The sequence below is a fragment of the Sphaeramia orbicularis genome, chromosome 3 (genome assembly GCF_902148855.1).
Source record: "Sphaeramia orbicularis chromosome 3, fSphaOr1.1, whole genome shotgun sequence".
In the NCBI taxonomy this organism is placed as follows: domain Eukaryota; kingdom Metazoa; phylum Chordata; class Actinopteri; order Kurtiformes; family Apogonidae; genus Sphaeramia; species Sphaeramia orbicularis.
The window spans coordinates 22,922,748-22,946,223 of record NC_043959.1 but is presented as its reverse complement, the minus strand read 5'-3'; the positions used below and the strand labels follow the sequence as shown (position 1 = coordinate 22,946,223).

The window sequence follows — 23,476 nt, the reverse complement described above, 5'->3', positions numbered from 1 at the left end:
TTATTTATTTTCTTTCCATTTATATATGTATTTATGTGTGTGTGTGTGTGTGTGCGTGCGTGCGTGCGCAAACTTACAAATATGCATGTGTGTATCAATGCATACATTTATGTGTCTACACATATATTTGAAGGGGACGTTTTTGTATGTAAGTATATTATGTCCGACTGTATATAAACTTAACAAAGGTCCAGTACTTAGGTTGGGTTGAGAGTGCGGTGAGGAGGCAGTTGGATAGGAACTGGATACAACAGTTTCATGTTCAATTTGTATGTTTCTTGTTATAAATTTGAAAATTGCAAATAAAAAAGACCTTGATCAAAAATTCATATTATACCACTTTTGCTTCATTTGCATGTCTACTTTAAAAATGTATCCCCCTTCTCTTGTACAATGTTTAAAATATATGTGGTTGTATGCAGAATTATGGTACAGTGATTTTTTTTTTTTTTTAGGGGCGGGGCTCAGTTGGAGCATGGGCGGGGATTGTTCTTGTTTGTATTGACTCATGTCTGTAACATATTTTCTGTATAGTCTCTGCATAAATACCAATAAAAAGACTTTGAGCCCTTTGAGATGTAGTGGAGTAGAATAATATAGAAGTATAAATCTGCAGAAAATACTGAGAATGGACCTGAAATGTGGTCTGAAGTACAACCCTCCACCACTATCATATGAAGCATCCTCACTTCAAGCTCAGGGTTCTTCTCTTATTATCTGTATTCCCCATGGGTTTGAATCCCTTTTCCTTCTTCATTCATTAAGTTGTGTATAAACAATTCCCTCTGAGGCCACTTTGAATTCACTTTACATTCTTCGAAGGAATACGCAGACTGACTCAGCTCTTTGATCACGGTACCATTTTGTGAATTAAAGATCGGTATCGGCATGTGTACAGTTTGTAAAACAGGCAGCGTAAAGCCAACAAAACTTCAGAGCAGCTTCATTAATGTTGCATGTGGAATAACTAAACTCATTTCAGACAATCAGACCCGAGAAGTTTAACGTAAGGATGTTAAAATGAAGTTTAATCTAATATATTGAGTTTTGGTTCAGATTCCACATTAGTATGACTCATCCTGACTCATTCTACTTACATTTTCCATGTGGACATAGTGAATGCACTGAGCTTTTACACAGTCACAGTCCATTTCTATGTGACATTCAGTTTTTGTACTTTATTGTATCTGCTGGAGACAGATTTTTATGAGGCAACTTTTTTCCATAAGAACTTCTTTGCATTCTGGTGCAGAGGGGAAAAAAAATGTGATAGGTGATAATCTCCACATATTTCAGTCTGCAGCGTCGGGGCACACAGCTGCATATTCAACGTACAATGGCCAGACTGAAATGAGCCACTCTGCTGTATTTTGTGCAGCTTGGAAAAAGAAATGTCTATATTATCCACATGGTATTTGCTATTTATTATTATTTTTAAGATTTAACATGTCAAACCCCATTTACAGAAAAATGAGGACTGAAATACAAGATTTATTCATTAATTTGAACCTTTAACTGACAAAGAAAAGTATGTGGAGAATGTTTTCATTGTTTTCACCGACCAATTTAATCGTATTTTGTGCCTAAAAAAATATTTTAGGGACTACAACACACTGATAAATTATTTGGACAAAGACATGCTTACCATCGTCTTACATAAACTGTCTTTTTCATTTTAAAAAATCTGTCTTTTTTTGTTAATGAGGACTCTAATTGTTACACATTTACAAGTGTATTTAAGATAATGTGATGTTCCCCAGTATGAGGGTCTCTGCATAAACCCAACAAACAAATTTAACCCAGGTACAAGGAGAGCCGGAGATGTGCATTCAAGTCCAAATAACAATATTTATTATGTAAAAATGATGGCAAGAGATGATGAGGGCCTGATGAAAAAGGGAAAAACCAGAATTAGTTTTAAAAACAGTATCTTTAATACTGCATGATACATAAGTATTTAAAAATGACAAAGTAACTGCTAAAACAGATTACAATAGATTAGGACCAGCAGGATGTGTAAAACAGCATCTGCTGGTGGAAAAGAAATCAGGCAGGGTACTCACCGCGGGGTGACGCTATCGCAAAACCCAATAGCAACCACCACATGCACACCATGATCACTGCAACTCACTGCAAATAACGCTGCAACAATTGAGGCAGACCTACAAACTACTAAGTAGGGATGGGAATCGCTAAGAATTTTCCGATTCCGATTCCATTATCGATATTGCTTATCGATCCGATTCTCTTATCAGTTCTCATTGGGTGAGGGAATAAGAGTACAAACGTGTGTGTTTGCATTAACTGTCTTTTATATTTCCATCTCTGCACAGAAAATATAACATATACAGTATGTACAAATAACGGTGGGCCCAGTTCAGGGGGGGCTACAGTGAAAGTGAAACTACAGACGCTTTACTAATTCCTCTGTTGCCAGGCCTCACCCTGAACAGTAGTTTAGAATGAGTGTGTGTGTGTGTGTGTGTGTGTAGGTGTGTGTGTAGGTGTGTGTGTGATGACATGCCAGCTCTCATAATAAGATAAAGTTTATTTGCCATTTGTACACTTGTTCGGGTACATAGGGATTCTTGTGCATAGGACTCTTAGGTTATGTTCAGACAGCAGGTCTTAATGCGCAATTCGGATTTTTTTGGTGAAATTCGATTATTTTTGTGTGCTCGTTCATATTACACATTAAATGCGACTTCTGTCAGTTTTGAGTATGAACTGAATGCAACCCTGAAGTGACCTGCATGTGCAAAAGAGGTCCTGGCTGTCACAACGGGGGGAAAAGAGAGGACTAAAATGCACGGTACTGAAGGGAAAAAACACAAGTTTATTAAACATAAATAAAAACTAAACAACGGAAAACACAGAACCGGGGACAGAGTCCATAAAGGAAGACGAAAAAAACACAGAACCTGGATCAGAGTCCGTAGTGGAAGATGGCAGAATGTCCGGGTTATGGAGTGGGTGAAGGAGAGGAATGGACCAGCGCTGCATGGCTGCAAAACTAAGCCTTAAATAGGCTGGAGGTAATTGGCTGCAGCCACGCAGCGCCAGCAGGTGAGTCTGATAATGGGGAGATGAGGAGAGGGAGGAGCTGAGGGCCACACAGGTACAGATCATGACACTGGCGTAATACGTGACCACGTTTGCAGCGCTGTGTTTACAGAAGTAACAGTCCTGGGACACAGAATTGTGATGTTGGTCGCATTTCAATGATGTAAAGGTTGGATAAATGCGACCTGGCTGTTCAGACTGAAGTCGCATTGCAAAATATCAGATTCGTATCAGATTTAGGACGACAAATGAAAGTGGCCTTGGTTGGATTTGAAAAAATCAGATTTATGCAACTCTAACTGTCTTTAACAGATCGGATACAGGTCACGTATGGGCAAAAAAATTGGATTTGCCACATTTGCCTGCAGTCTGAACAAAGCCTAACAGTATAAACATAAAAAATTAAAAGATACAATAAAGAGTAAAAAGATATAAGCAGTAAAAAGACAATAATTCAGTGACTTACAATAAAGATCTAAAAATACTTTCCACAAATTGCACTGAACATTGCACATTCCCTTTCCTTTTCTAATGTCCATGACCAGAGGTAGGTAGGACATTTGTTGCCCATTCTTGCTGTTTCCAAAACTTGAGCTGGTCATCAGTCCATTGAAGAATAATTATAGAATAATTACAGTGTTGCTCTGAGCTGCTCTAAAATGTCACATATTTCTGTACTGATGAAGTTTGTCTCCCAGTAAACTCATGGGCACCAGGACTGATAAGATTCAGGGTCAGTTCTGCTCACTGAAGAAGATGTTGTGGCTACAGAAGCTAGGACCTCACATTCCAATAGATCCATGTCTAAAACAAGTCATGACACTTTGCGTAGCACATCCCAGCAATGAGATGTGGACTGACGGTTGGCAACTCAACAGGTGAGGTCCAATCAGAAGACGGAGTCAGACGACATTGCGAAGTCCAACCCATTGTTCGGGGTGGAGTCACCCAAGAAGATAACTGTCAAACCACACCCAGAATTCGGGGGTCTTTGACTCAAGTTCCTGCTGGAGCTCTTGTCCAGAGAGACCAGTGCTGGCTTTTATATTTCACATGTGATCAGAATAAATTATTAAACTGAGACCAAGTGCATCCTGACCTCATCTTTGGAACTTCCAATCAACGAATACAAAAAATCCTAACACCATCATGAAGCTTTGATCATCCTCAAATAATCACCGCCTTCAATGGAAACACGTCGACCTGATGGCAACATATGTGGTGAGAGCTCATGACTATAGATGAGGGTCTGAACGTAGATCGACCGGTAAATCGAGAGCTTCACCTTTCGGCTCAGCTCCCTCTTCACCACAACGGACTAGTTTAGTGTCCGCATCACTGCAGACGCCGCCCCAATCCGCTCGTCAGCATCCTGCTCCATCCTACCCTCATTTGTGAATGATGCTGCATTCTGCATATTTGGATTGTGTTGAGTCATGATGGTTTGATACTTTCCAGCACTGGCCTTTTATTTTCAGACCCTGACAGTTTTTTGGACTGAAACCTGTGAAAGAGCTCTGAGCATATTGGTGCCACTGAGTGGAGAACTATTCTTTTGGACAATTTTCTCACAAAGTGTTGAACCACACTCTACCTTTGAACCTCCTCAGTCTTTTGTGGATGCTTTTTTTTTTTTTTTTTTTTTTTTTTTTTTTTAGTTGAGTCGTGATCCGCTCATATTCTATAAACTGTGTACTATGTAAACTTTTCAGTCTTATTTTCTTATTTTGGATCAGTTCTAACATTTTCCAACTACTACAAGCATCCAAATCTAAATATGTCTATTTACAAAATGCAACATTGTTCAGTTTAAACACTGAAAATCTTTTCTTTGGGCATTTGTCTGGTACATAATTTAACAAAGCACAGTTTATTTGCATTTTTATAAATGGCTCACTGGTTTAGAAACTCTAACATCTAAGAAGATTTAATTACATTGGGCTTCCCAGTATCTGCAGATTTAAAGCAGTAAAAACAAAGCATATATTCAAACACAATAACTGCCACAGTAAACACAACTATACATCAATCCATCATCTTTACATGCTCTTAATGAACAGCAAAGAAAAATATAAGTATGGTATATAAATATGGTTTGTGTATTGGGATAATGCTAGATTTTTGTAGTCACTTTCTTTCTGTTTTCTCACACATAAAAGTTGTTTTATTTATTTATTTATTTTTCTTAAAGCTGCCATCAACCCCCCCCCCCCCCCCCCCGCCCCTTCAGAGGACAGTTTTATTTTTAATTACAGCTTGTGTTTAAGCAACAGTCTCCATATTCATATTCACATGTAAGAGTGGGCGACATGGGCAAAGAAAAATCTCAATTATTTTTAAAAATTTCCCGATAACGATAATCTGACGATATCCTTTAAAATGTGAATTTCTTTCTTTTTGTTTGTTTGTTTGTTTGTTTTTTACTAAAAATGCTGTAAAACTCTACTTGCTTACCAGGACATCTATAGATAGACGCAGCGTTTCAGAACAACAGCTCTTGTTTGTTTAAGTGCTTCATACATGTTCTACAATAATGGAGGGGGGGCAGTAGTTGTATATGTGGGTGCACGGTCCATAACTAATGTAACTAACACTGGAATGAAACGAAAGTGAAACCTATCATGCTTCCAATGTCCGACTCTCGGCTTCTATTCCTCTGTTATAACAGCGGATCTTACATGAAATTTTCACAACTTCTAACCTGCATCCACTGAACCCCCTCCACATGAATTTGTCATGTTTACAACCCCCACCACCCTTCACGGTGCCCCAGCTTGCGTACAACATTATTTTGACCTACCTAAGTCTTGTCAAAACCGAACCATTTCCAGGCTAGTGATGTGGACCCACGTCTGCTATGAAATCATCCGCTGAGACGGGACACTCCTACAGATTTCCTCCACGATGTTGTGTTTTGGTGCCGCCAAGTCACCACGAGACTGAATCCTGTCCGCCGATTGGCTTCTGAGACACGCATTCAGCCAATGAGGACTTTCATGCACCTCTCCTTTACCATCTCTGCATCATCCATTTGTTTTAATTTTGAGACAGTATGAATACTCAATAATGTAAAATTGCGCATCGTCAAGGTTCAAGTTTCACTTTATCGTCATTACATGTAGTGTATACATGAAGCAAAATCAGTACTCAGGTCCAGCAATGTACATGGTAAAATCCTATAAAATGAATCCTATATTAACCCTCCGGTATCCGGGTGAGCCTTTTAGGCACACTTGGCATTTCGTGTAAAAAGACTTCATATTATTTTTCACAATTTAAATAAGGTTAGAATTCAAAAGTTGTTCATTGGTGCATGATCTTTAAAATTCTGGCCACCAACTAAAATTTGCACATTGTAAACATAAGAAAATTACAAGACTAGCATCTGTCTCCCAAGTGTGTCTAAAACGCACTATTTCTTCCATTTGATATGTATGTTGACCTTGATTTACAAAAATAAAATCAAATTAGAGCAGAAAATAATATAATAATAATAATAATAAAATCAAATTAGAGCAGACAAATCAATCAATGTATAATATTTAATAGTTTGATTTATAGGTGCACCATTTTGGCACACTTGGTGACAGATGCTAGTATTTTTGAACATTTGACCTAGCGGCAAAAATAATAATGCAAATTAACCAATGTTGGAGTTAATCATTGACATATGCCAGGCTGCAAAAGTCAAATAATATGTGATCCACTTTTTATGTAGTATATTGAAAAAAATAATTTTTTTGTGTTTTTTGCATCCAAAAAAATGGTTTGTTTACATTACAAACACAGCATTTAAAGCAGGGGTCTCAAACTCAGATCCTCGAGGGCCGGTATCCTGCATGTTTTAGATGTATCCCTCTTCCAACACACCTGATTCAAATGATAAGCCTACCATCAAGCTCTGCAGAAGCCTGATAACGACCGTCAGGTGTGCTGGAAGAGGGAAACATCTAAAACATGCAGGATACCGGCCCTCGAGGATCGGCGTTTGAGACCCCTGATTTAAAGGGTTAAAAAATGTGACAGTTATTAAGTATTTGGTATTTTTATTTACGGGTCAAGTTCGTGAAAAAGAAAAAAGTGTAAAAGAATTAAAAACAAACTGTATGAAATTTTTTTGACATTATTCCACAAGTGTGCCAAAAAGGCACACTTGGTGCTTAGTAAGGGCCTTGCTGGACGGGATACCAGAGGGTTAAAGATAATAATAATAAAATCTGATAATAACAGTAAAACCTAAAAATAAATAATGAATAAATGTACATAAATATTACAGTGCAAGATTAAAAAATTAGTGGCATGTTAAAGCAGAATAAAAACAGCAGTGTATTTCAGTAGCAGCATGATCAACAGTAGTGCATCAGTTTTTCATGGAGTTCACCAGTCTGACAGCCTCTGGGAAGAAGCTGCATTTGAGCCTGGTGGTTCTGGCTTTAATGCTCTGCAGCCTCTTCCCTGAGGGGAGGGGGTCAAACAATCCATGAGCTGGGTGGGTGGGGTCCCCCATTATTCGGGCTGCGGTACAAATCAACATCAAATCAACATTTACGATATTATTGTAGGTGATACATATCGTCCACCTCTATTCACATGTTTTATATACATATACATATACATATACATAGAGGGAGGACTTACACATAAAAGTATTTGAGACGTGATTTTAGCAGCAGAACCCATGCATTCAATCAACAAAATACTTAATTAAAAAAACTCTACCATGTCTGTGATTTAAGTTTGTGCAGATTTTGCTCATGTGTGAAAGAAACCTAACCTTTAATGTTTGTTTGTTTTTTTCGAGAAATGCCATAAAAGTCTGCCTCCAGAGCCTAAAACCGACATTAATTGAGGTTTCGCAGCTCTGTCACAGTATAGACTCTGCTCCACAGAGAGGCAGTGTTCAGATACAACCACACATTTAAGAAAACAAAACAAAAGCATGGGTTGTTTCAGGTGACTGAACATGACCGAGGCTGTTGTTTTTTTGTTGAGGACGGTTGTCTTCAAGTTGGTCTCGGATATTAATGGAGGATGAATCCTGATGTTTTTACTAACCTGTAACCTTCCCTCCTGTGGCGGCGGCGTCACATTTAATTTCCACTATCCATTTTTCAAGCTAGATATATCACTCCCTCCACTTAATGGTCTCTGTACGGTGGGCCAATTTTTATGGAAACCTTGCAAGTTCAGTTTCATGTGACAGAAGTTCAAGTCTAATCTAAATATGTCTCCTGTCTTTGTCTGTGTTTTTTCTTGTGTTGTATAAAACAGGAAATGTACAGAGGATAATAGATGGATGATTTTATATAAAGCGGTGCATCATACTCTATCGTGTGAGTCACTTTTCTCTGAAATTCAACTTGTTTATGAGCTCAAAAATAAGGCTTTTGCATTGCCTGGAGTTCTGTCCCTCGGACAGAACTGTATGACCTGGTCCACAAATGGACTCTTGAGCTTTTGGGTGGTGCGGTGGCGTAGTGGTTTGTAATTCTGCCTCACAGCAACAAGGTCAAGTTTATTTCTATAGCACATTTAAAACACAAAAAGTTGTAGATAAAATACAAGATATGCTAAAATTTGAAAAAAAAAAAAAAAAAAGAAAGAATAAATATAAGATACATTAGAACTGATAAAACAGATACATAATAATAGGATAAATACAGCTCATTTAGCTTTACTCAGTAATGTTATGGTGCACTTGCAGCTAGAAAAATACGTTCATTGACTGTTATATTAAAAATAAGCCATCATAAATAGATAAAAACAAAAAATACACAAAAAAAGCCTATGACATCCTCTGTGCGTTTGGTTTTTTTTTTTATTTTTTATTTTTTATTTTTTTCCCCTCCCGTTACTTTGTTTCGTGATGCTTCAGTACCATTTTTCATGTGTTATTTTTTCTTTTTTTTCTATATATAATGTGTTACAAAAGAAATTTTCCTGTCTGGGGTGGTGCTAGAAACACAGTGTAAGCTCACACTGAGAACCCAAACAAGGAAAAACATACTGTCAAACATTTGCAAACGGTAGAATTCAATGCAAACTACACTGACAAGCAGATTGTGTCAATGTAATTTACATCCATGTAAATGTTCTACCACCTGCTGAAAGCTGGTGTTAACTTCATGTGTGCAAATGTGCAAACAAGCTCTAAGACAAGATTTATAGGCTTATATTTTCTAATCAACTCCAACATGTTGATAAGATATTGATGAGGATGGGTTTAGTGCATATACTATTATATACTGGAAGAACTAGGGATCCACTTTTTTCCAGACCAAGTACAAATACTTACATGTGAGTACTTGCCGATATGAGTACCTAATAATACCATTCCAGTTCTTAGTTACTTTTGTAAATGTGCTTTATTGTCATTGTCATAAGTCTAAATGGAACAAAGTGCTGCTACTGATATTTAATGCATTGGAATGAGGATTTGTCAATCAATCCACCAGGGGGCGCCGCTCTTAATTATCCATACCAAACAAATACCACAAAGCAGAGTAACGTTTTTTGAGACGAAAAAGAAGAAAGTCAGTATTAACAAACATGGCAACAACAGAGGAGGTAATACTAATGTGGATGCTAATGTTGATACTGATGAGGGTAGTTGTCATAAATCTGTCAGTAGTTTTACTCTAACTCACACAGTCGCTCTTTGAACAGATCCGCGACCTCCACGGTTCCCGGTGGTACTGCTCCGAATTTTCAGTCTGGGTACGTATCTGCGAGTACCTGGAAAATGGACAGAATTATGTACAGAATGTACGCAGAGGACGGACAGAACACTCCGTCTGTATCCGTCTGTCTCTTTATCGTAACTTTCAGTCACTGTCGTTTACTTTTTTTTTTTTTAAGTTAATTTTTATTAGATTTCCTCTTTTTTTCAGTACAGTACAATTATACATTTAAGTACAGTTCAGTTAATTTCTTTTCCCCCTACACAGCTGAAAATGTATTCTTATACACCTCCACAGGCACATATGATGAAATTTGAGAAAGCAATAACAATTATAGCAAACAGTGTTCACTCTTAAATAAATAAATAAATAAATAAAAAAGGCTGTAGATATAAATCTTTGTCAGAGGTAGAATGACAGCACCTTGATAACATGGAGTATTCTTGCATCACCAGTAAATATTATTGCAGCAGTTAAGGTAACATAGGTTCCCATCTTTTAGTAAATATGGTTTTCTGAAGCCTGAGCAAGTATGTGATCTGCTCCATCTGGTAAATATCCCAAACTTTTTGATTCCATGTATTATATGAGGGAGGTTCTGGTTTCAACCAACTGATGGTTACAGACTTCAAGGCAGCGGTGAATAATATATTCAAAAGGTATTTATCTGCTTTTCTATCCAGACCTTCAGGTATTACTCCCAGAACTGCCACTGTGAAGCTTTGTGGGATGTTCATTTTAAAAACCTCCTTCATGGCATTGAACACCTCCCTCCAAAACACACTTAACTTAGGACAAACCCAAAATATGTGAGTGTGATTAGCTCTATGGGCTCCGCAGTTCCTCCAGCATGAACTGGGATTTTGGGGATCCATCTTAGACACTATTTCTGGTGTTCTGAAATATCTAGTGATTATTTTCCATTTGAATTCCCTCCATGTATTAGAATTCGTAACCAGATGTGCCTCCGTACATACATCGCGCCAGTCATCCTCATATATGTCCACGTTCGCCTCTGCCTCCCATCTCCCTCTTAACTGCGAGGAGTTATTTTGATTCATAAATAAGAAAATAATATACAATTTTGAAATTGTTTTCTTTTCTCCATCACCAGTTTGTAACTCTATCAGATACTTTTTTAGGGGTGTAGGTTTTACTGTCGTTTATTTTGAAAAATCTCCACACTCCTGACATTACTCCTCCACCACATACCTACTGCACTTAACTGTGAACACAACATGATATCATGAATTGCATACAGATAACACCCCACTTTTAATTGGCGTGTTATCTGTACGCATTAGCTTTCAGCGTGTATATTTACGCTGCGTAAAATAGCTCGACATTAGCTTGGTTAGCGGCTAGCGTGATTAACGATTAGGTTTAGCAATTGGAGTGATTAAGGTGAATAGCGGCTAGGGTTAGGTTTAGCAATTAGTGTGATTAGTGGTTAGGGTTAGCGATTAGTGGCTAGCGCATTGACACACCATCAAATGGCATTAAATAACACGCAAAAGGATGAAAATACATACGTATAGCACGCCAAATGCAATAAACTGGCGTCACATACAACGCAGTTTCATGAGATCAGTCTGGTGAACGTCACGCAGCCGTAAAGTGGTATCAGTGTGTTTGTATCAGTGCACTTTAACGAGTACGAGTAGAAGTACACATGCTCAGTATCGGACCAATACTCAATACTGGTATCGGCGTTGGTGCATCCCAAGTAAGAACCAAGTGTTTTGACCTGACTGTGGTTTTTAGCTTCCATCACAAAATTCATTTCATCTACCCTGGCATAATAACAACTGCTTAGTCATCATGTGCATCGCCTCCACTTGACCCTTGTAGATTTAAAACATGCAAACACACATATTCTAATCCATCCTTTGACCTGCGCTCTGCCTCTTGAACTGTGGATAGATTATTTTGCTGCAATACGAAATATTCTCCCCCTAATCTGACCGGAATCTATATTCTGTGTGCAGAGTGCAATGACAGTGTGTCGATAGCAGTCAGCAGCTGTTTTTCAGTGCGACACGAGTAGATCTCTGCAGAGGCGCCATTGATCAGCTCGGCTGGATCTGCATCAGAGTTTGAACATAATGAGCCTGAAGGTGGGAGGTCTGCATCGCTGCATGAGCAACACCACCCTCAGCAAACCTTTTAGTCTCTGAAACGCTCTCAGAAGGAGGACGTTTATGTAGAGGAATGGTAACGGTAGTCTGGCTATTTTTAATGGACTTTTTGATGAGGAAACCTGTAGTGTCGACATTAGAGCAGTGGTTCCCAACCTTTTTTGGCTCGTGACCCCATTTTAACATCACAAATTTCTGGCGACCCCAGACATTCGAAACAGAGACTTTTTTTTTTTTGCTAAAATCAGTTTGTTTTTCATCATGTAATAGTTTGCTATACTATGTTGCAAATAAACATTAATTTTAGATGACATTTAGTCTGTATAATATATATTATTATGGACGGAGGCAGAAAAGCCAGGTGTAGATTACTGCACAAAGTGCGAATTTGATTTTCCTTGGTCAGTCCAGCTTGGATTTACAAGGCTGACAATTAAGACTGAACAAACAAGAACTCAAACTATGAATTATGAAAGAGCTGCAGCATCTGAAACTGACCACAATGAACATCTGAAAGATAAATAGTTCCACAGTGCTTCAGTTTCAGCTTCACCGTTTGTCATGTCTTTTATGTATTGGGATTGTCTCTGTCAACTCACCATGTATTTTTTATTAGTAAGGGTTTTTTTTTTTTTTTTCATTAGTTATTTTTTTTTAATCAATTACTAGAAATTTCAGGCCACCCCATCTGAATTCCAGGTGACCCTATGTGGGGTCCCGACCCCAAGGTTGAAAAGCACTGCAGTAGAATGTCCAACAAAATCACTTTTACACTGTGATACTCTCAAGATAAATTTTTGGGGAGTAAAACTGTCACCTGCAATTGTCACTTATAAAAGTTAGCTAAAATTATCACCAATAATATAAAGAGCTGTGAAGTTCTACCAAAGATGCCAATGGATTGGACTACAGTGGAGTTTTTCAACCTTAGGGTCAGGACCCCACGTGGGGTCGGCTGGAATTCAAATGGGGTCGCCTGAAATATCTAGTAATTGATTTAAAAAATTACTAATAGAAAATATATGGTGAGTTGACAGAGACAATCCCAATACATGAAAGGCATGACAAACTCTGAAGCTGAAACTGAAGCACTGTGGTACTGTTTATTTTTCAAATGCTGTGGGCGGTTTAAGATGCTGCAGCTCTTTCATAATTCATAGTTTGGGGCGCAGGGCCTACAGGCAGTGAAGGAGACGAGTGGGGGGGGGATCTATGGGGGGGTGCACTCTGTAACTACCGAAAACCAAAAGTGAAACTTAACAGCTTCGAATGTTCTGACCCGGCTTCTGTGACTCTGTTATACTCTCTGTTGTCATGTTTAACCCCCTCCCCATGGTACCTCAGAATTTTTTTTTTTTTTTTTTTTTCACTTTATTTACAGGGTGGAGAAGCAAAATTTACAATGAACATTTAGTTGTTTTTTCTCAGCAGGCACTACGTCAATTGTTTTGAAACCAAACATATATTGATGTCATAATCATACCTAACACTATTATCCATACCTTTTCAGCAACTTTTGCCCATATGAGTAATCAGGAAAGCAAACGTCAAAGAGTGTGTGATTTGCTGAATGCACTCGTCACACCAAAGGAGATTTCAAAAATAGTTGGAGTGTCCATAAAGACTGTTTATAATGGAAAGAAGAGAATGACTATGAGCAAAACTATTACGAGAAAGTCTGGAAGTGGAGGAAGCAACAAAAAACGTACCAAAGCTTTTATTAAAGCTCTCAAATCCAAAATCCTAAAGGATCCAACCAAATCCATGAGAAAAATGGCAATTGAACTTGAGGTAGACAACAAGACCATTAGAAATGCAGTAAAATATGATTTGAAGATTTAAATTCTCATGACTTTCAATAAACTAATTGGTCATACACTGTCTTTCAATCCCTGCCTCAAAATATTATAAATTTTGCTTCCCCACCCTGTATATATTTAGACAGGGGCAATGCACAGTGTACATTAACCTTAAAAAGGACAGATGTAGTGTGCCAGGTTGTAGCACTAGTGCTTATTTCCACCTGTAGTCCCTGGGCAGGCTGATGTTATCATTCAAAAAACAGACATTAATAAAAACTAAAACATACAAAAAACAATAAAAAATGCATTTCTATAACTCCATCTATATCAAATATTCATTCACATCCAACCATTCTAGTGTTTGTTTGTTTTTTTTGGTTCTGCTTGCGGTCACCTTGCTTCCAGAGTGTTTGCGTTCTTCACATAGGCTACATGTATTTGTTCGGTACGCCTCTATATTGTATTGAAGTCCCTGAACCAAAACAGTTCGGTACAAACGAGTGCACCGTTACACCCCCAATATTTGGCTAAAACGTTCAAACTCTGAGCAGGAAAGGAAGGACAAATATCTCACTGAGGGAGGGGTGGTTGAACCAGTCGCTTAGTGTTATTAGTCGATCACGTTAAAAAGTGCTCAAGTGATAATGGGAGAACAGATCAGCTCATAATAATGAAATGACTTTACATTTACTTATTTTTATTATTAGCTTCACAGATTCTTTCTAATTTAATTAGTCAGGTACAAATGTACTTTTTAATTTTGATGAAATGACTAATTAAGGCAAGTCTTTCTGTGGTGAGTTGGAGTTTTTCAATTATTCTGATTAGTCTTTATTTTCAGAAGCCTAAGAAGTTTGGATCCAAGAATGCCAGACATCACGTATGATTTCCATGGTCTTTATTGATTAAAGGCTCCACATTATGCATTAGACATTGCAGTTCATTTTAATTGTAGCTTGTGTCTCATTTTCAGCTTATAAAAACTATAATTTTCACTTTTCAGTTACAAATTGGTTTTTGCATAGCTCTATGTATTTTCAGTCAGTCTTCATTTCCGATAATACCTCAGCCTTTTTGTGTGTGTGTCTCCCATTTCAGACTCTCCAGCCTCTTAACTGTCCTCCTGAACAGTTTTTCACTTAAGGAGTTTTCTTTGAGGTTGAGATGTTTTGTGAATTACTATTATCATTTCTAGGATCTGGTCTTAACTCTCAGGAAATGATAAATTTTATCACTTGGAAAAACTATTTGCACTTGAAATCTTCATGAATATGTTTGTGGTTGTTTCTGGTTAGGCCTGATTTGTTGGTGGTCCAGGATCCAAAACATGCATTATATTTTTAACAGGGGTGACCAGGGGTGTCAAACTCATTTCTTCCAGGGGCAGCATTCAGCCCAATTGGATCTCAAGTGGGCCGGACCAGTAAAGTAATAGCATCATAACCTATAAATAATAACTTTTTCTCTTTGTTTTAGTGCAATAAAAAACATTAAATTATGAAAATATTTACATTTACAAAATATCTTTTAACAAAAAACATGTGAATAACCTGAAAAAAATGGAATTTGTAAGAAAAATAAGTGCAGTTTTAACAATATTATGCCTCAACTTATCATTTATACATGTACATAACACACAATGTTACACAAACATTTGATAACAAGCATAATATTGTTAAAAATGTGGAGTTTGGAACTAAAATAAGAACAATTCTCATTTGCCCAGCTCATTGTTCTTCTTGGTAGTTCTTCAAGGTTCAACTGGACTAGTTTTGCTTCAAAAGAGCAAAACTAGTCCACTAGTTGAACCTAGAAAAATGGATTTACTTATTTAATTATTTTACTTTAGATCATATTGGTGTGTATATGGAACCTGAACTAAAATGAGTTTTATACCGTTGATTAGGGATGTCCGATAATATCGGCCCACCGATATTATCGGCCCAATATTGGCATAAAAATGTAATATCGGTGAATATCGGTATCATTTTTTTTGCCTATCATTAAAACCGATAAAATAATGCCTTGATCTCACCAGCATTTACCAACGCGTAAATGAAGCATTGTTTGTAGCTGAAAGAAATGTGCAGTTTTCAAAATTGTACAGTAGAGTTGCCACTCTGTAATAGACTCATGGAGGGAGGGAGAGAAAATAAATAAATATGGCATTTTTTCCACTACTTAACTCTTTCTCCTCCAATGATGAGATTTTCCGTCAGTCCGTGTTTTCACTGTTATACTGTAGTTGAAGCTGTTGTAGATCGTGTGAATTTCTTTCCTTAGTCCAGAAACAAACAATTAAATAGCTTTTTCGGAAAAATGACGGACCGGGTTTAACGTTTTCGCACTGGAGTCTCCGTATCCCATGGCAACGCATCCAGTGGCAGTCACTGAATGAGGAAATGCAGACTGTGCAGGAACCGCACACAATGTCAAAAGCCTTAAAGATGATTATGGAGACAGAGTCTGACAATTCAATATACAGTATGATGGAGCTACAGAAGAACCATTTAGAGACAGCAACGGAGAAATAGAAGGTGAGGGAGACGGACATGGAACACGGGAAACACGGAGCAGCTCAGGTCCGACACGAAGTGGGGTGGGGAGCACAGAGCGACACAGAGAAAATGACAGACAGGAGGAAGAGAAAAGAGACATTTATAGAGGACATTCAAGGAGAAGACAGACACACAGATGTGGAACAAGACAAAGGACAGCTAGTGTTCATCTGTTAGAGTGAGTTCAGATTCAGACTGAGGACACAGAACAGATTCAGCTGTATAATGTCAGCAGGGACACAGGTAAGACACTGTTGGATTTGGCTTTAGTATGAAATAAATAAATAAATACATAAATTCATACATAGATAAATAACTAATGTCCATATAATTATTTACAGATCAAACACAGCAGCTGGTCCAACAGGAGGACCTGGTGCAGCCAAGCAAAGGCCAGAAATCTACAGTATTTAGTGCATTTGTTTCTTTTTTTCTTGAAAATGAGGAATATTGAAGTGTTTATATCAAAAAACTAAACTACTATGTGGAAGACTTATAACTGATGTATGTAAATGTGATAAGTTTAGAAGGAACCTGGTGCTTCAGAAGATGTTTGGTCTAAAGTTTGGTGTAGATTCCTCTAATATTTTGTGGAATGATGGGATATCTCAGAGCTGTTTGTTATTATTATTTTATTTTGTGATTTGGAATACAGTGTTACTGTTGGTAAATGAGAAAGAGTCAAAAATGTAAATAGGAAATCAATTTTATCTTGAAAATCAACGTGTGATGTTACCTAAAATTAGTTTAATATCCCACATATATCGGCAGCGATATTGGTAGATATCGGAATCGGAAATTAAGCGTTGGACAATATCGGCATATCGGTTTTTGGCAAAAAAGCCAATATCGGACATCCCTACCCTTGATTATTAATATCATCAGTGTTATTTTTGCACTTCGCAAATTTATCCCACAGGCCTGGTTGGACCTTTTGGTGGGCTGGTTTCAGCCCCCGGGCCGCATGTTTGAGACCCCTGCTTTAAACTCTAAGCCTAAAATGGTTTTTCTGGACTTTTTTTCTTATTTTGATGATAAAAAGGTTAGAAATTATGCTGTGAGTGAGTCCAAAGCAGATTTTTTTTGGTCAATACTTGTATACATTTACTTCAATGATTTTTGGGTGCAGAACTTTTACTTGTATTTTATTCATACTTTTACTTCAGTACAGGATGCGTATACTCTTTCCACCACCGCTGCTGCTGTGTTTCTGTGCACATTGACTATGCATGTCCTTTTCTACCATAATTGATTTGCTTGTAAACAGCTTATTAGTGCAAAGATTGCTTTAGGACTCAATAAACTCATCTCATTAGGAGGGAAAAATGCATTAGTGCTGATTAATATGAAGCGTTGAATACTGATGATGCAGGAGCGTGGAGGAGCGCCGGGGTTAGTTCATCTGAAGAAGAGGAGAAAAAACAAAACAAAACATAAAACAAAAGTGTGTAATCATTCTTTTATTTCAAACAAACAATGCATTTTCAAGCTGAACGGTGCTGCAGCGAAAGAGCGTGTCAGCATCCATCTCTGCTGTCGGGTCCATCTGGGCGCTCGCTTTGTCTGCTGCCACACACAGACTCACAACAACAACACACACACACCCGGTGCAGTATGCCAGTGGGCAGTGCCATCTGTACTCACACCATCAGATCCACCCGGGCGCCTGTCCACGCCGTGCCCTGCTTATTTATCACCGCTTGGCACACGGCGATGATGGTAATTGATTTTATTGAGGCCCCCACCTCCTCTCAACACCTCACCCCCCCACCACCACCTCCTTCCAAACTCCACCTCCATCCCTTCACCAGCCACACCACAGACAAACTCCATTCCCCTCATGATGTCAAACAGACAGACTGGTGTATTGTCAACGGCGCTTTGAGGGGAGGACACACTGTTATCAGCGCTGATTGCATTATGGCGCAGTGGGTCGTGTGCGTATGCGTCGGTGCGTACCGTGTGATTGTGCATTCAGGCTGGAGTGTGGAGATGTGATCGAAAAACAAAGAGTGTAGTGATGGAGAGGAGTGACGGCGCTGAGAGATGCAGTGACAAAGACTGGAACTATAGCAGTAAAATGAAGGAATTCCATGAAAAAACATTAAAATAAGTAAAGAAATAATGCAATAGGAACTAAAACTAAACAGAACTGAATTTTTATTATTTGTTTTATATATTGCATTAAAATCAAATATCAAAAGTAGGCATGCACTGATACCACTTTTTTCCAGACTGAGTACAAGTACTTACGTTTGATTACTTACCCATACGGAGTACTGATATGAGTACTTAATAATACTTAGTTCCTTCTTAGGTCTTAGTTCCTTTTGAAAATGTGCTTTATTGTCATTGACTGAAACTATAGCAGTAAAATAAAGGGATTCCATGAAAAAAAACATGACAACAGAGTAAAGAAATGATGCACTAGGAACTAAAACTAAACAGAACTGAATATTTGTTTGTTTATTTCAAATATTGCATTAAAATTAAACATCAAAAGTAGAGATGCATTGATACCACTTTTTTCCAGACTGAGTACAAGTACTTACATTTGATTACTTGCCCATACGGAGTACTGATATGAGTACTTAATAATACCATTACAGTTCTTAGTTCCTTTTGAAAATGTGCTTTATTGTCGTTGACTGAAACTATAGCAGTAAAATAAAGGAATTCCATGAAAAAAAACATGAAAACAAAGTGAAGAAATAATGCAATAGTGTCATGCGTCGTTTATGTTGATTTAGTTTTGGGTTTTTGTCTCTTCCTGTTTTATTTTGGTGATAGTAGTCTCCTTCCTGTTTAGTCTGCACTCTCAGTCTTGTCTCTGTCTTCCCTTTCCTTCATTGTCTGCACCCGGTGTTCCCTGCGTTATTGTCCACACCTGTTTTTGATCCCTGCCTCCTTTATATATTCTCCCCGCTCCCTTTGTCTCTTGTCACTGCATCGTTTCTGTGATCTTGTGAAGTCCAACTTTTGTTAAGTATCTTGAACCTAGAATCTTGAACCTCTTGTTATCTTCCTCTGGCTTTTTAGTTTATACAGAGTACGTTGTACTTCTCTTTTAGTTCTTTAGGGTTTTTAGAGCACGTTGTGCTTTCTCCTTTTGTTATCCTTTTGTGATTTTTTGAATTTTTGTAAAATAAATCTTTTTTTTGACTACTGATCCTGAGTCTCGCTGCATTTGGGTCCACACCTAGTGTCGTGTCGTAACAAATAGGAACTAAAACTAAACAGAACTGAATGTTTGTTAATTTATTTCAAATATTGCATTAAAATTAAACATCAAAAGTAGAGATGCACTGATACCACTTTTTTCCAGACTGAGTACAAGTACTTACATTTGATTACTTGCCCATACGGAGTACTGATATGAGTACTTAATACCATTACAGTTCTTAGTTCCTCTTGAAAATGTGCTTTATTGTCGTTGACTGAAACTATAGCAGTAAAATAAAGGAATTCCATGAAAAAAAACATGAAAACAAAGTGAAGAAATAATGCAATAGTGTCATGCGTCGTTTATGTTGATTTAGTTTTGGGTTTTTGTCTCTTCCTGTTTTATTTTGGTGATAGTAGTCTCCTTCCTGTTTAGTCTGCACTCTCAGTCTTGTCTCTGTCTTCCCTTTCCTTCATTGTCTGCACCCGGTGTTCCCTGCGTTATTGTCCACACCTGTTTTTGATCCCTGCCTCCTTTATATATTCTCCCCGCTCCCTTTGTCTCTTGTCACTGCATCGTTTCTGTGATCTTGTGAAGTCCAACTTTTGTTAAGTATCTTGAACCTAGAATCTTGAACCTCTTGTTATCTTCCTCTGGCTTTTTAGTTTATACAGAGTACGTTGTACTTCTCTTTTAGTTCTTTAGGGTTTTTAGAGCACGTTGTGCTTTCTCCTTTTGTTATCCTTTTGTGATTTTTTGAATTTTTGTAAAATAAATCTTTTTTTTGACTACTGATCCTGAGTCTCGCTGCATTTGGGTCCACACCTAGTGTCGTGTCGTAACAAATAGGAACTAAAACTAAACAGAACTGAATGTTTGTTAATTTATTTCAAATATTGCATTAAAATTAAACATCAAAAGTAGAGATGCACTGATACCACTTTTTTCCAGACTGAGTACAAGTACTTACATTTGATTACTTGCCCATACGGAGTACTGATATGAGTACTTAATACCATTACAGTTCTTAGTTCCTCTTGAAAATGTGCTTTATTGTTGTTGACTGAAACTATAGCAGTAAAATAAAGGAATTCCATGAAAAAAACATGAAAATAAAGTAAAGAAATAATGCAATAGGAACTAAAACTAAACAGAAATGAATGTTTGTTTATTTATTTATTTCAAATATTGCATAAAAATCAAACATCAAAAGTAGGGATGCATTGATACCACTTTTTTCCAGACTGAGTACAAGGACTTACATTTGATTACTTGCCCATACGGAGTACTGATATGAATACTTAATAATACTTAGTTCCTTCTTAGTTCTTAGTTCCTTTTGAAAATGTGCTTTCTTGTCATTGACTGAAACTATAGCAGTAAAATAAAGGGATTCCATGAAAACAAAGTAAAGAAATAACGCAATAGGAACTAAAACTAAACAGAACTGAATGTTTGTTTGTTTGTTTATTTCAAATATTGCATTAAAATCAAACATCAAAAGTAGGAATACACTGATACCACTTTTTTCCAGACTGAGTACAAGTACAAGTACTTACATTTGAGTAGTTTCCGATACCGACTACCAATACGTAATAACACCATTCCAGTTCTTAGTTCCTTTGAAAATGTGCTTTATTGTTGTTGTCATTAGTCTGACTGGAACAAAGTGCTGCTACTGACATTTAATGTGTTGGAATGAGCGTTTCTCAATCAATCCACCAGAGGGCGCTGCTCTTAATTAACCATACTGGACAAATACCACGAAGAAAAGTAAAGTTTTTTGAGAAGAAGAAAGTCAGTAATAATAAGCATAGAGACAACAGAGGTAACACTAATGTAAATACTAATGTTGATATTGATGAGGGTACATATGTCAGTAGTTTCTCACGAACTCACACAGTCGCTCTTTGAAAAGATCTACCTCCATGGTTTCCAGTGGTATTCTCCGTCTGGGTACGGATACAGATTGCCAGTGACCCAGAATAGATGTGGTTACATTTTGGGAAAAGTAGGTCAAAGTTCAAATTTTCTTATGAATTTTTTAAAACTTTCTTCTCCTCCCATTTACTTATAATGGCTGAAACTTCAAATTTCTATAAAAAACATTAATTTGTTTCAGTTTACTTCAAACTTAGCATATATATGTATATATGTATGTATGTATCTATGCAGAGAGAGAGAGAGAGAGAGAGAGAGAGAGAGAGAGAGAGAGAGAGAGAGAAACCGTTGATATGCTGACATCAGTACACGCGTAGACATGATGACATCAGCTGGATCAATGCCAAAATAAGCTACAATACATGTGAGTGGCGGGGTTTGTTCTGCCTGGAACCACTTATTATTATTATTATTATTATTATTATTATTATTATTATTATTATTATTAACAGTTAACCTGAGCCCTGACCAAACAGTCTGGTTAAATGAAGCTGCAGGTCGGCATCTGCTTCAACTTACTTTTATTTTTCAAGATATACAAGAAGAAATGTGTCCTTTTTTTATGTCCTCTTTATCAGTGTCTGTATGCACCATCACTTCTTCCTGGCAAAAGTAAAGCAAATTAACAAACATGGCTGGAATTAAGGCCCAAGGTTTGGTTCCTTTCAGAAAGCTCCAACTACTCCAGCATTTGGTGATAGAGGGATAATAGCATTTCTCTGGCTGGATTAAATGCACTAAATTAGTGCACAATGAGTTCTGTGCTCGGGGGGGCTTAGACATCGGAGCCAAGTGTTGGGGAAATGTGAAGAAACCTCCGGCAAAAAGAGGTTTTACTTGGGTTTAGTGAGTGTTTTAGTGTTGGTTCCACTTGGGAAACTGTTCTGATCGGAGTTTCTGCTGAAGTCATACTGCAGTAGTTATGCAAATACCCGACAGATTTCCATCTGATAAGGAATGGAGTCATTTTCTTATTGCAGCGTTTTTGTGATTCGACTGTGTGAAACTCCGATAATCATCTACACAATCAGTAGTAAGCAATTGAGAGTCGTTATTGTCAGTAATTACATAAAATAGCGTTCACAAGTTACTGTATTATACGTATTGAATCAACCTGCTGCTGTGACGGTCGCTGTCATATTCTGTTCATGAAGCTCCTTTGTTTAGTTGTCAACAAAGTAATGATATGACAGATTATCATATGGAAATCCTGCATCTGTCATACACAATATGGACAAAAGTATTGGGACATGTTGAATTCAGGTGTTTTCTTTTCCAGTGGGTCTGGGATTTTTAATTTAATTTAATTCATTTGACAGGGGCAATGCAGTCAAACATAGCTGCAGCTGATGTGATGCATATAGAGTTTATAGCTAGTGCTAATTCTCAACTCCAGTCCCTGGTTGGGCTCTTTCACAACATTGCAGTACAACTATAAAATATACATCATTTAAATCAATCATACCCTACAATTCAATAATCCAGCATTTATATGATATGAGGCATTCATTTACTCACTCACTCTCCCACACAATATACACAATATTTCCAAATGAGAACAGTTGTGTTTTGCCTTTAACCAGGTTTTGGTTCTGGTGGTGAACATCTTAAACTCTGAGATGGATTTCATTTCTGATGGCAGTGAGTTCCACAGTTTAATACTCTCAGAGGAGAAAGATGACTGTCCGAAAGTTGAACAATAATAAATATCATTGCATTGGTGAGTTTGGTTTCAATTGTTATCTTTGCTTCCAAAATGCCTCAGAGATGTTTTTTCCTTAAAGGGCTCATATTTTGCTAAACCCACTTTTATTAGCTTTTGGTTCATTTATTTGTGTATTTGGACTCTGAGAGTTCATAAAGTTTGAATTTGAACCCTCCAGGTGCTGCAAAGCTATCTTTATATTCATTCAAAGAAAAATCCAGTGGATTTCTACAACCTGTTTTAATTCCTGTTTAATTTGTTACGTCTATAACTAGTTACATCATGACATTTGCACATATAAGGTCAAGACTTCCAACGAACATTTCTCTGAGTAAAACATAATTGTTTATCAGCAGCAGCAGTTGTAGTCCATACTGAAAATATGTCCAAACTGCAAACTGATTACCCTAAAATGTTCAGTTGTTG

General features: G+C 37.4%; 1 long non-coding RNA gene across 1 annotated transcript; it reads right to left on the bottom strand.

Annotated features, from left to right (window-relative positions):
* Positions 1-447: 447 nt before the first annotated feature.
* On the bottom strand, positions 448-21,713 carry LOC115416190 (uncharacterized). The gene is made up of 3 exons (XR_003934928.1): positions 21,703-21,713; positions 12,640-12,646; positions 448-569 (listed from the first exon to the last, which is right to left on the bottom strand). It is a non-coding gene; the product is annotated as an uncharacterized LOC115416190 (long non-coding RNA).
* Positions 21,714-23,476: the final 1,763 nt, after the last annotated feature.